The sequence below is a fragment of the Gorilla gorilla genome, chromosome 18, assembly GCF_029281585.2.
Source record: "Gorilla gorilla gorilla isolate KB3781 chromosome 18, NHGRI_mGorGor1-v2.1_pri, whole genome shotgun sequence".
Taxonomy (NCBI): Eukaryota; Metazoa; Chordata; class Mammalia; order Primates; family Hominidae; genus Gorilla; species Gorilla gorilla.
The window spans coordinates 108,927,890-108,942,340 of NC_073242.2; the positions used below are offsets into that span (position 1 = coordinate 108,927,890).

Here is a 14,451-nt window from a genome sequence, read left to right on the forward strand (position 1 = left end):
TGGGTGTGCTGCGAGGTATTTGGATTATGGGGGTGGAACCCTCATGCATGATCTGTGGCCATCCCCTTGGTGATAAGTGAGTTCACATGATATCTGGCACCTTCCTCCCTCTCTTGCTCTTGCCCTCACCATGTTAGCTGCCTACTCCCCTTTTGCCTTTTGCCATGACTGTAAGCCTCCTGAGGCCTCATCGGAAGCCAAGCACATGCTTCTTGTAGAGTCTGCAGAATCGGAGCCAATTAAATCTCTTTTCATTATAAGTTATGCAGCCTCAGTTACTTCTTTATTGCAATGCAAGAACAGCTTAACACACAAGGTCTTACCCTTGACCACGGTCTGCAGCATGTCTTTTACCATGTAAGGTAATATGTTCAGTGGCTGTGGGGGTTAGGATGTGGACTTCTTTGGGGGACTATTATTTTTCCCACTTACTATTTTTGTGACTCAGGAATTTAGGGACAGTTTGGCTGGTTCTTTCTGGCTCAGGGTCTTTCTTGGGCTGCAATCAAGATGTCAGCTGGGGGCTGGGCATGGTGGCTCACTCCTGATATCACAGCATTTTGGGAGGTCGAGGTGGGTGGACCATTTGAGGTTAGGAGTTTGAGATCAACCTGGCCGACATGGTGAAACGCCATACTAAAAGTACAAAAATTAGTTGGGCATGGTGGCACATGCATGTAATCCCAGTTATTTGGGGGGCTGAGGCAGGAGAATAGCTTCAAAACAGGAGGTGGAGGTTGTGGTCAACTGAGATCACACAACTGCACTCCAGCCTGGGTGAAAGAGCAAGGCCCCATCTCAAAAAAAAAAAAAAAAAAAAAAACAACAACAAAAAAAATAGCTGGGGCAAGGTCATCTCAAGGCTTGACTATGAAAGGACCTAACATCATGCATGGCTGTTGGCAGAGGTCACTTCCTCATGAGCATTAAACTGAAAGCTATAATTCCTGACTATTGACCAGAGGCCAACCTCAGTTCCCTGCCATGTGGGCCTCTCCATGGGGCAGTTGATAACAGCATTTAGCTTCCATTGGATTGAGTAAGCAAGAGAGCAAGAACAGGAGTGATACAGAAGCCAGCATCTTTTTCTAAACCAATCTCAGAAGAATTGTCCATCATTTTTTCTATATTCTGTTGGTTAGAAGCAAATTCCTAGGTCTCACCCACCCTTGAGGTGAGGGGATTACACAAAAGTATGAATACCAGGAAGCAGGGAGCACTGGGAGTCATTGTGACCCTGCCTAGGACAGTGCGTTTGAGATCCATGTTATTCTATCCATTAGTAGTAGTTTGCTTCTTTTTAATGTTGAGTAATATGCCATTGTGTGTTTATATATTGCTAATGGATTTTAAAGAGGGCTAATCAAGGTGTTGATTAGAAGGAAATTTTCTTCAGTGAGATAATATTTGAGCAAAACCTTGAAGAACAATTAGGAATTTGACAGAGGGAATGGCACGAATAAAGACCCAGACCTAATCAAGTGAGGGGCGTACTCATCCATGGGGCAGTGGATGATTCAGCCTGCCTGGAGCTTAGGGAGAGAGGGGTGTAGTTGTGGCTGTTGCTCAGAAGGACCTGAATGTCAGGATGCATTTGTGTTTAATTTAGCAGACATTTAGGAACCATTAAAAGTTTTTGAGAATGGGTAGGTAAGATTAGAATAGTATTTTAATAAGTTTAACTAGGCTTTAACCAGTATTCATAAAAAGTCAAGTGGGAGAATGTAGAGGTGACGAGACCAGGTGTGGGCTATTGCAGTGACTACACCTAAAAGGAACAGAGCTAGAAACATGGAGTGACATGAAGTCGTTGGTTTGGTTGGTGATCCTAGCAGCTGAGCCTGGGATGGGGATTCTTGTTCTATGATCGATTAGGGGATTGTTCCCAGAAGAGAGCAGAGAGGGAAGCAGGCTTTGGTTTCTACTGGAAATCTGCTTCAGCCCGATTCCGTGGGGAGCTCTGGAGAAGGAATTGCATCACCGAGTTGGTCCTCCTTGTCAATAGAGCATGTGTGTGGGTGTGATGACTTCCCAGATGTGAGGGTGCCCTCCAGCAATGGACAGTTATCTGGAGGAGTTCATGCTCCAGAGGTAGTGCCTACCTCTGTGGAGAAGTAGGGGACGGCACAGTATTTTAGGGGTTCCTAATGAGCCTAGAGATACTGACATTGACCAGTCATGGAGACTAAAGGAGAAGATGGGATAGCACATTGTTTTCCTAAGTATTTGTAATCAGGTGACTGGTTTGCAAATATCAGCCATTACAGAAATAAAGGGTATCAGGAAGGGGAGGAGATGTGAGGAGAGAAGATGAAGAGTTTAGATTTAGGCATGTTGACCCTGAATTTGTGGGAAGGTATCCAGGAAGATAAGACTGACAGGTGGGAATGAGATTCTGGAACTTGGAAAGAATATAGTGGCTAGAGCTAAAGGTTTGAAGTCTTCATGGAGGTTTTGTTCGGAGTCATGGATTTGGAAGAAAGTGCTGCAGGGAAGATTTTAGAGATGGAATCAAAAGAGATTGGTGATGGAACAATGGGCAAAACAGGAAGGGTTGGAGGAGACAAAAAATGGAGTGGTAGTGGCATTGGGAGGTCCAAGAGTGGACGGTATCACAGAAGCCAAGACAGGAAAGTGAGCCAGAAGTGAGGGAGGAGCAGGATCCTCTGCAACAGGGCAGTCTAGTCTTAGCAGAGAGGAGGTTGCTGGATTTATTGATTGAGAAGCCACTCCTCACCAGGCAGTTTTGAGAGGTTCTGGATGGTGATAGAATGGAATTCATTCAGCTGATGATGAGAAGTACATTTGGGTCAGGGAAGGAGACTGAATGGAGATGAATATTTCAAAACTATAGACCATAAATGGGAAGAGACGAGTGCAACCTGCCTAGGTCAAGTGAATGTCCTTTTTTCTCTTTCCAGCCCTTGTCTTTTTCACCCTCTTTGTTTTCTGCATTTCTTTCCTTCTGTTCTGATTTTTCCTTACCTGATGGTCAGAAAGATCTGATTGAGCTGACGCGTAGCAAGAATGAGCCAGTGGAGAGGAAAATGTAACCACCTAATGGGTTCTCCTTTCCTGCTGGCTAGACAGAGCTGATTTATCAAGACAGGGGTACTGCAAATAGAGAAAGAGTTTAATCCACACAGAGCCAGCTGTATGGGAAACCAGAGTTTTACTACTCAAATCAATCTCCCCGGGAATTCAGGGATCGGAGTCTTTAAGGAGAAATGTGGTGGATAGGGAGCCAGTGAGTGGTCTGGAAATGCTGATTATCTCATGTGTCCATGTGAAGAGACCACCAAACAGGGTTTGTGTGAACAACAAGGCTGTTTATTTCACCTGGGTGCAGGTGGGCTGAGTCTGAAAAAGGAGTCAGCAAAGGGTGATGGGAGTGTCATTAGTTCTTACAGGTTTTGGGATAGGCGGTAGAGTTAGGAGCAATGTTTTTCGGGCAGGGGGTGGATCTCACAAAGTACATTCTCAAGGGTGGGGAGAATTACAAATAACCTTCTTAAAGGTGGTGGAGATTACAAAGTACGTTGATCAGTTAGGTAGGGACAGAAGCAAATCACAATGGTGGAATGTCATCAGTTAAGGCTATTTTCACTTCTTTTGTGGATCTTCAGTTGCTTCAGGCCATCTGGATGCATACATGCAGGTCACTGGGGATGTGATGGCTTAGCTTGGGCTCAGAGGCCTGACACTGATTGGTTGCCTTGAAGATGAAATCACAGGGAATCAAAGGTGCCCTCCTGTGCTGACTCAGTTCCTGGGTGGGGGCCACAGGACTGGTTGGCAGGTCTGCATGGGGCCACCATGTTGTCAGAAATGCAAAAATCTGGCTGGTGCAATGGCATACCCCTGTAATCCCAGTACTTTGGGAGGCTGAGGTTGTCAGGCCTCTGAGCCCAAGCTGAGCCGTCATAACCCCTGTGACCTGCACATATACATCCAGACGGCCTGAAGCAACTGAAGAACCACAAAAGTAGTGAAATAGTTAGTTCTTGCCTTAACTGATGACATTCCATCAGTGTGATTTGTTCCTGCCCCACCCTAACTGATCAATTGACCTTGTGACATTCCTTCTCCTGGACAGTGAGTCTCAGGAGCTCCCCCACCGAGCACCTTGTGACCCCCGCCCCTGCCTGCAAGAGAAAACCCCCTTTAACTGTAATTTTCCACTGCCCACCCAAATCCCATAAAACTGCCCTACCCCTATTTCCCTTTGCTGACCCCTTTTTCAAACTCCGTCTGCCTGCACTCAGGTGATTAAAAAGCTTTATTGCTCACACAAAGCCTGTTTGGTGGTCTCTTCACGTGGACACGTGTAACAGAGGTGGGCAGATCACTTGAGGTCAGGAGTTCAATACCAGCCTGGCCAGCGTGGTGAAACCCTGCATCTACTAAAAATACAAAAATTAGCTGGGCATGGTGGTGTGCACCTGTAATCCCAGCTACTCAGGAGGTTGAGGCACGAGAATCACTTAAACCCAGGAGGAGGAGATTGCAGTGAGCCAATTGCACCACTGCACTCCAGCCTGCGATGCAGAGTGAAACTGTCTTTAAAAAAAAAAAAAAAAGCAAAAATCTGAAAAGAGATCTCAAAAGCCAATCTTAGGTTCTACAACAGTGATGTTATCTGCATGAATAATTGAGAAAGTTGCAAATCTTGTGACCTGTGGAATAATGGCTGGTAATTATTTAAAACTCAAGCCCCTCTCATCCTAACGTGGTGGACTTTCATTCATTTTACAGGAACAGTTTAGTTTTGGGGGAAAGCTGTTATTTAAACTATAAATGAAATTTCTCCCAAAGTTAGCTTGGCCCATGCCCAGGAATGACCAAAGACAGCTAACCAGTTACCAGAAACCGGTCCCAATCTAGACCCCAAGAGAGAGTTGTTGGATCTTGGGCAAGAAAGAATTTGGGGCGAGTCCGTAAAATTAAAGTAACTTTATTAAGAAAGTAAAAGAATAAAAGAATGGCTACTCCATAGGCAGAGCAGCAATTTCGGCTGTTGGACTAAGGATATTTATAGTTAATTATTGATTAGGTATAACATATTTTAATATAATATATAATTATAATACAATATTATATATAATATATATTATATGTAACTCTAAACAAGGGATAGATTACTCATGAATTTTCACGGAAAGGGGTAGGCAGTTCCCGGAAGTGAGGGTTCTTCCCCTTTTTTAGACCATATAGGGTAACTTCTTGATGTTGCCATGGCATGTGTACACTGTCATGGTGCTGGTGGGAGTGTCTCAGCGTGCTAATGGATTCATATTAGGGTATAATGAGTAGTAAGGATGACCAAATGTCGTTGCCATCTTTGTTTTGGTGGGTTTTGGCCGGCTTCTTTACTGCAACCTGTTTTATCAGCAAGGTCTTTATGACCTGTGTCTTGTGCTGACCTCCTATGTTATCCTGTAACTTAGAATGCGTGACCTCCTGGGAATGCAGCCCAGTAGGTCTCAATCTTATTTTACCCAGCCCCTATTCAAAATGGAGTCACTCTGGTTTGAATGCTTCTGACAAACCTATGAGACTAAGGACAAGATGGAGTCTGTTAGGTTAGTTTTAATTTCCTCAGTTATTATTCCACAAAGGGGGTTTCAGAAAGATAGAAAATGCTAGAAAGAGATGGGGTAGTCAGTGGTAGGGATCTTGAGGGGTTAAAAAAGGGAAGGAGCTGGTCCCTTTGCAGTAGGAAGTGCCACCTAAGTCCACTCTTGCCAGAAAGCCTGGCTCTGTCATAAGGAATCTTGGCCCATTGTCACTCTCATTAATGACAACCCCCGCCCCCACCACTACCACCTTAACTACTGAGGGGATGTCCTCTGGCCCAGAAGGAATGCATTGGCTCTAGTTGAAGGGGTTGCTGGTTTGTAAATAGCATCCCCACAGTCAGCAGACACAGAGAATGCCATGGGGCCACTCATCAGAAAGGTGGAGGGGCTTTATCTGTGGGTAGATGAGAGCCGTGGAGAACCTGCATGCTGCCCTCCATTGGAATCTCAGGCTCTAAACAAGGAGGACAACCTTTTCTGCCCTTAATCACCTCTCAGAGATGAGAATCCACCCAAGAAGAAGAAAAAAAATCAGCCCCTTAAAATGCTGACTAGTAACATCAGGTTTTGGAAGGATACTATTTTTGTTTCCATTCTGTCTTTATAGTTTGAACTGTTCCTTTTGATAGTCTGTAAATATTCATCATCTCAGAGCCTTTTGAATTGCAATGGCTTTTAGTCAAAACTGAGCGCAGTGTGCAATTTGAATAATAAAAACCTCATTAAAGTGAGGCAAAAGTAATTCTTTTCCTTTTGTACAAGCCAATTAAATGTCTTTACAATTAAAACAAAGTCAAGCACTTTATAGTTTCATATTCCATAAGCCTGTTTTTAATTAATAGAGGTGACAAGTTTTAGGTACAGGATACATATTTTGCCTCTGGTGTTGGCAATTAACATTAATGAAGGGTATTAAAATTTGGTGAGAGAGGAAAGGGTTTTCCCAGGTCCTCTGTGGGTTCTTGCCTCCAGGCCTGTCTTTGGTAGCAAGTTCCTTGGTTTGCTGAGGTTTGCATTTTCTTGAGAAAATGTACAGGCAAGAATAAAGGTAACTAGAAGAGACATTGTTGTTATTGAGAAGTATGAAGTTAAAATTCCCAATGTCCAGGCCTGTCTTAAAATTAGGTAAACACTGCAGAAACTATCTTTGAGGAATTTAATTTTGTCTTGTGGATAAAAGTGAAGGATAAAGAGAAGAAATAACAATTACCTAACCTGGCAGGCCAGCAAGATACTGGGGCTTTACTCCTCACAACCATGGGAGGAGTATATTTAGTTTACAGGGGAGGACACAGATTCACAGGGGTGAACTAACTGGCCATGAGTCAGGTAAGGAAAATAACATGGCTGAGCTACAGTTTCTCTAAGAAGTTGGTTCTGGCCATTCCAGGGAGCTTATGTAAGACAGAAGATATTGTGCAGTAGCCTTGAAGTCAGGTGACCCTTTTTGTGTGTGTGTGTGTTTGCTTCTTTATATTAGCTTTTTTTTTCATTTTGAGACAGGGTGTTGCTCTTCCTCAGTTGCCCAGGCTGGAGAGCAGTGGGGTGATTACAGCTCACTGCAGCCACAACCTCCCAGGTTCAAGAGATCCTCCCACCTCAGCTTCCCAAGTAGCTGAGACTACAGGTGCATGCCACTGGCTATTTTTATTTTTTTCTTTTTAGTTTTGAGTTTTTAATTTTTTGTAGATATGAGGTCTTGCTATTTTGTTCAGGTTGGTCTTGAACCCCTGAGTCCAAAAGATGCTGCTGTCTTGGCCTCCCACCGTGCTGAGATTACAGGCATGAGCCACCATATCTGGCCTATGTTAGCTATTTCTGAAACTTCATTTCTGTCTGTAAATGGCAATCATAATATATGTCACATAGGGTTCTTAAATACAAAAAGCTCTTAAAAAGTGCCTAACCCATAGTTAGTACTCAAAAAAGGAAAAAAAAAGTATTAACAGCCCTGGAAAAGTGACCAAAATATTTCAGATGCAACCTGAAAGGAGTTCAAATGTAAGTCTCTCTTCACTTTGCCCATCTTTCCCTCTTCCCCGCAAGGTTTTTAGCAATGGTCCTGTCTTACGACAATATATGAATTATCCCTGCTACAAATTACTAGATTCTGCTTTGATTTGAAGCAGAGTCTAATGAGTGTTACAGGTAGGCTCAGTGCTTCAAAGGATTTGTGCCTATCTCTTCAGAGAGTAGCTGGGCTATTGAGGGACTGTGTATTGACAACTGTAGTGGGCACCATATGTGGAAAACAGGTGTTCTCAAATAACTACAGCTGACCCCAACCACACCATGACTTTTCAGGTTTTAGGTAGGGGATGGGTGAGAAAACAGATGAGGCAACAGAATGAATTATTCCTTAATAAGATCCAGATTACCCAGTGATAATAAGATTTGCATGAATACTTCAAACAACCACAGTGATTAAATACGTTTTTCTAGTTAAAAAATTAATGAGTGCTTTCCAGCAAGCGCTTAAAGAATTAATACCGGCCGGGAACGGTGGCTCACGCCTGTAATCCCAACACTTTGGGAGGCTGAGGTGGGTGGATCACGAGGTCAGGAGGTCAAGACCATCCTGGCTAACAAGGTGAAACCCCGTCTCTACTAAAAATACAAAAACAAGATTAGTGGGGCGTGGTGGCGGGCACATGTAGGCCCAGCTACTTGGGAGGCTGAGGCAGGAGAATGGCGTGAACCCGGGAGGTGGAGCTTGCAGTGAGCCGAGATTGCACCACTGCACTCCAGCCTGGGCAGGAGACAGAGTGAGACTCCATCTCAGAAAAAAAAAAAAAAAAAAAAAAAGAATTAATACCAATTCTCCGGAAACTCTTTTAAAAAAACAGAAGAGGAGGAAACACTTTCCAACTGACTCTATGAAGCCACTCTTACTCTGACAACAGAGGCAGACAAAGATATCACAAGAAAAGGAAACTTTAGGTCACTTTCACTTATAAATAGAGATGCAACAATTTTGTACAAAATGCTAGCAAGCCAAATGCAGCCACATATACAAAGAATTGTATATTATGACTAAGTGGAATTTATCCAAAGAATTCAAGGTTGGTTTTATATTACAAAATCAGTCAATATAATATACCATAATAGTAGAATAAAAGATCTTCTCAATGCATACATAAAAACATGTTTTAAAAAGGTCCAGCACACTTTCTTGATGAAAACTTTTAGTAAACTTGGAACAAAGTGGCATTTTCTCAACTCAATAAAGGGCATCTGCAAAAAACCCACAAATGACATCATAATTAATGCTGAAAGATTGAGTACCGTTTCCTTAGGATCAAGAAATAAGACAAGGATATTCACTCTCATCACTTTAATATTCTACTAGAAATTCTAGCTAGGGAAATTAGGCAAAAAACAAAAAAGCAAAAGAATGGAAAAAAAGATCCAGATTGAAAAGATGTAAAACTATCTTTATTTGCAAATGAAATCACCTTATCTGTAGAAAATCCTAGAAAGGTACTTAAAAAATATTAAAACGAACAAGTTCAGCCAGGATAAAAGTAGGATAAAAGTTTAATACGCGTAAGTCAATTGTATTTCTATATACTAGCAATGAAGGCATCCCATGTTCATGTATCAGAAGATTTAATATTGTATAGCTGACCAAACTCTGCAAATTATCTACAAATTTAGTGCAGTCTCTATTAAAATTTCAGTTGACTTTTTTGCAGAAATTGAAAAGCTGATCCTGCATTTTGTATATGAATGCAAAGGAACGTGAATAACCAAAACAAGCTTGAAAAAGAAGAGTGTCGGAGGGCTTCCATTTCTCAATTTCAAAACTTGCTATAAATCCTTAGTAATAAAGACAGTGTCATACTGGCATAAGAATAGATCTATAGATAATAAAATAGACTTGAGAGTCCAGAAATGAATCCAGGCATATTGTGAATTGATTTTCAGCAAGGATGCCAAGACAATTCAAAATAGTCTTTTCAACAGTGATGCTAGAACCACTGGATAGCCCCATGCAAAAGAATGAGATTAGATCACACTTGCATAAACTACACAGAAAAAAATAGCAAAAAAAAAAAAAAAGGGTCAGAGACTTAAATGTAAGAGCTAAAACTATACAACTCTTAGAAGCAAACATAGGGGTATATTTTTGTGATTTTGGCTTAGACAATGATTTCTTAGATACAACCCTGACAGCACAAGTGACAAAAGAAAAGAGATATCCAGAATGAAAAGTGTTTGTGCTGCAAATGATACCATCAAGAAAGGGTACAGATGACCTACAGAATGGGTGAAATACTTACAAATTAAATATCAAATAAGGGATTTGTATCTAGAATAAAGAACTTTTACAATTCAATAATAAAAACTCATTTAAAAAATGAGCATAAAATCTAAATAGATATTCCTCCAAATATGATACACAAATTGCCAATGAATACATAAAAGATGTTCAATGTCATTAGGGAAATGCAAATGAAAGCCACAATGAGATTCCACTTCTTACTAGGATGGCTAAAATAAAAAAGTCAGATAACAAATACTTACAAAGGCATGGAGAGATGAAAGTTCAAATACAGTCCTGGTGGAAATGTAAAATTGTACGGCCACACTGGAAAACAGTTTGGCCATTCTTCAAAAAGTTAAACACTGAATTACCATATGACCCAGCAATCCGACTCCTAGATGTATCTTCAAGAGAAATGAAAACATGCATTTCCATAGCATCTTACAAATGAATGTACATAGTAGTGGTATTCCTAATAGCCAATAAATGGAAACAATCCAAATATCCATCATTGGTGAATGGATAAACAAAGCGTGGTATATTCATATAATGGAATATTATTTGCCCATTAAAAAGAAATGGATTACTGATATATGCTACAACATGGATGAACCCTGCAAACATCATGCCAGGGGACAGAAGCCAGTCACAAAAGACGACATATTGTATGGCTCCATTTAGTATATAAAATGTCCGGAATAGACGAATCTATAGGACAGAAAGTACACTGATGGTGTTTTGGGAATAAGAGTGTAGGTGGATAGAGGGTGGCTAGTGATTGCTAATGGTTTTTTTTTTTTTTTTGTGAGTTAAAAAAGTGCTATAAAATTAGAATGTAGTTATGGTTGTACAATTATTTGAGTATACTAAAACAGTTGTACAGTGTACATAGGTAGATTTTATGGTATGTGAATTATATTTCAGTAAAGTTCTTTAATAAATTAGTTTATGCTTATTGTAGAAAAGTTGGAAAATACCAAAAACCATAAACAGGAAATAGGAAAAAAAGTAATCCTGACTGTATATCTGGAAATCTTTTCGTGGGGTACGGGGTATGAATCACACATACTAATTTTAATTTCCTGCTTTTTCAATTAAATTGAGAAAGTTTGGGAACCTCTGGCTTAATCATTATTTATCCACTCCTCTGTTGTTGGATGTTAGATTGCTTCTAGTTCATATGTAATTTTATAATTTTAGTTGACGTGTCATTATGGATTCTTGGGCATAAACTTTTAGATGAATTTTGAATATTAGGAAATAATCTTGGAAGCTATATTAGTTTTCTAAAGCTATTATAACAAATTACCACAGATGGAGTGCCTTGAAACAACAGAATTTTTACTGTCTTACAGTTTCAGAGACCAAACATCTGAAATCAAGTGGTTTGCAGTGTTGGCTCCTTCTGGAGGCTGGAAGGAGCATCTGTTCCATGCCTTTCTCCTAGCTTCTCATGACTGCCAGCCGTCCTTGGAATTTCTTGGCTTTTATCTTAGTCAGTCTTATCTCTGCCTCTGTCTTTCCATCTCCTTTTCTGTGGGTGTTCCTTCTCCCCTTCTGTTTTGTAAGGATAGGCCTGTCATTGGATTTAAGGCCTACCTTAATCCAAGATGATCTCATTTTAAGATGTGGGACTTAATCACACTTGCAAAGACCCTTTTTCCAAATAAGGTCGCATTCACAGATCCCTACCATTCAACTCAGTATGGAAGCAATGGGGTGGGAGGTACCATTCAACTCACAGATTCCTACCATTCAACCCACTATAAAGCAGTGGCATATGAAAAGGATGGGAGGTTGCTATGGGAGTGGTCTACCCCAGATGCAGGTAAAATGGGGAAGCATTTTATATAGAATGGAAAAACAACAGTAAAGCTGGCTAAAACTCGATCTGCTTTTTACAGTCATGTGCTGACAATTCTAAACATTATCAATGATAAAATACTTCTCCCTTGTGATATTAACTGTGCAATTTCTGCTGCCCCTGCTACGTGCATGCTTTACTGCTTGGAAACAGGATTACTTGGTGAAATAATGTGAATCTTTCAATTCTCACGATACATGTTTTCAACTTAATATCCAGGGTTCAGGAATATATATTCCCACCAACTTTATACAAGATAATACAAATACAATAGTATGAATAAATATGCTAATTTGATAGAAAATATTTTAATATTTACTGCTAGTGTAGTTGGACGTGTTAAGTATTGCAATGGTTATTTGTAATCTAGCTTTATAAAATTTCTAATGTCTGTCACTGATTCTGTTAGACTCTTAAGAAGATACGTGTTTGTCTCATAGATTTGTAAGAACTCTTTTTATACTAAAAATATGGGGCCTCTATATGATTGCATATATTCGTCACTTTCGTTTCACTGTTTCAGAGAGCAGAAGATTTTAATTTCTATAAAGATTTTTATGTTTCCCTTTATTGCATGCCAATGTTTGTTTTTTAAAAACTTGTACCTCTTAGGCTGCGATGTGAAAAGTGTCTTTTTTTTTTATTTGGAAACAGAGTCTTGCTCTGATGCCTGTAGTGGTATGATCATAGCTCAATGCAGCCTTGAACTCCTTGCCTCAAGTAATCCTCCTATCTCAGCCTCCCAAGTAGCTGGGACTAGAGGCACACACTGCCACACCTGGCTCACTTTCGGGTGGTTGTTGTTGAGATGGGGTCTTGCTGTGTTGCTCAGGCTGGTTTTGAATACCAGGCTCAAGTGATTATGCTGCCTTAGCCTCCCAAAGTGCTGGAATTTCAGAGGTGAGCCACTGTGCCCAGCCTCCTATTTTTTTACATATATATATGTGTGTGTGTGTGTGTGTATATATATATATATACACACACACACACACACATATATATTTATACATATACATATATATGTATGTATATATACATATATATGTGTGTATATATATATACATATATATGTGTATATATATACACATATATATGTGTATATATATACACACATATTTTTTTTTTTTTCTTTGAGATGGAGTCTCTCTCTGTTGCCCAGGCTGGGGTGCAGTGGCATGATCTCTGCTCACTAAAACGTCTGCCTCCTGGGTTCAAGTGATTCTCCTGCCTTAGCCTCCCAAGTAGCTGGGATTACGCGTGTGCCACCACGCTGGGCTAATTTTTGTATTTTTAGTAGAGACGGGGTATCACCATGTTGGTCAGGCTGGTCTCGTGATTTGCCCGCCTCAGCCTCCCAAAGTGCTGAGATTAGAGGCGTGAGCCACCACGCCCGCCCTTATTTTTATAAATCTTCCATAACCTTTCTATCTCTTTCTTTCTCTTTCTCTGTTTCTGTGTGTGTCTGTGTCTGATAATAAAATACATTAAATTTTATTTTATAACATAAATGTTTTATAAGGTCAGTAGATTTGTTTATGATTTTAATGGCTGCATAGTATTCTATCATATGGATATATTCTAAATGTAATAATTCCTCGATGGTATATTTACTTTACTTTTAATTTGCTGCTTTAGTTTGTCACAAACACCGTGGATTGCCTTGTATATATTTTGTTGCATAGTTCTTATTGGTACAGTATGATTTTTCACAAGTATACAATTACTTTCTGAGAATTTAGCTTTTTGATTCACGTGAAAGGCTTACTTGTATTGTTAACAATTTTATTATGTTTGTGAGGCCTAGGCAGGAGGATTGCTTGAGACCAGGAACTCAAGACCACCTTGACCACCTTGGGCAACATAGGGGGAGCCCGTCTCTACAAAAATAAAAAATAAGAAATAAAATAGCCATGCATGGTGGTGTGCCCCTGTAGTCCCAGTTACTCGGGAGGCTAAGGTGGAAGGATCGTCTGAGCCTGGGAGTTTGAGACTGCAGTGAGTTATGACCACACCACTGCACTGCAGCCTGGATGACAGAGAAGGATCTTGTCAAAAAAAAAAAAAAAAAATTAAATATATACAAAATAAGGGAGAATATTATGACAGGCTTCCACTTACCTATCTTTAGGCTTCTTTATAAAATGTTCATTTAATCTGATCTCTACAAGAAATTCTGTATCCTTAAACAACATGTGCCCTTCTCTTTAGACAGAGCGATTACCCCCTTGCTATGTTTTATTAGCAGCTAGCAAGTGCTGGGTCCTGTGTCAGTTGTTTTGTTTTTTCTTTTTCTTTGGTTTTTTTCTTTTCTTTTCTTTTCTTTTCTTTTCTTTTTTTTTTTTTTGGAGATAGAGTCTTGCTCTGTTGGTCACGCTGGAGTGCAGTTAGAGTCTTGGTCTGTTGGTCAGGCTGGAGTGCAGTGGCATGATCTCAGCTCACTGCAACCTCTGCCTCCCAGGTTCAAGTGATTCTCTGGCCTCAGCCTCCTGAGTAACTGGGATTACAGACATATACCACCACACCTGGCTAATTTTTTTTTGTGTTTTGATAGAGATGGGGTTTCACCTTGTTGGTCAGGCTGGTCTCAAACTCCTGACCTCAAATGGTCCACCTGCCTTGGCCTCCCAAAGTGCTAGGATTACAGGCGTGAGCCCCCGCGCCTGGCCCTGTGTCAGCCTTTTTAACAGCATAATTTTTCCTTTATTAGTCATAACTACTTTAAGGGCTATTTTGATTTACAG

General features: G+C 40.5%; 1 protein-coding gene across 2 annotated transcripts in view; it reads left to right on the forward strand.

Annotated features, from left to right (window-relative positions):
* WWOX (WW domain containing oxidoreductase) overlaps nucleotides 1-14,451 on the forward strand; it is a 1,113,301-nt gene that overhangs the window by 311,356 nt on the left and 787,494 nt on the right. The gene's annotated exons all lie outside the window — the stretch shown is intronic.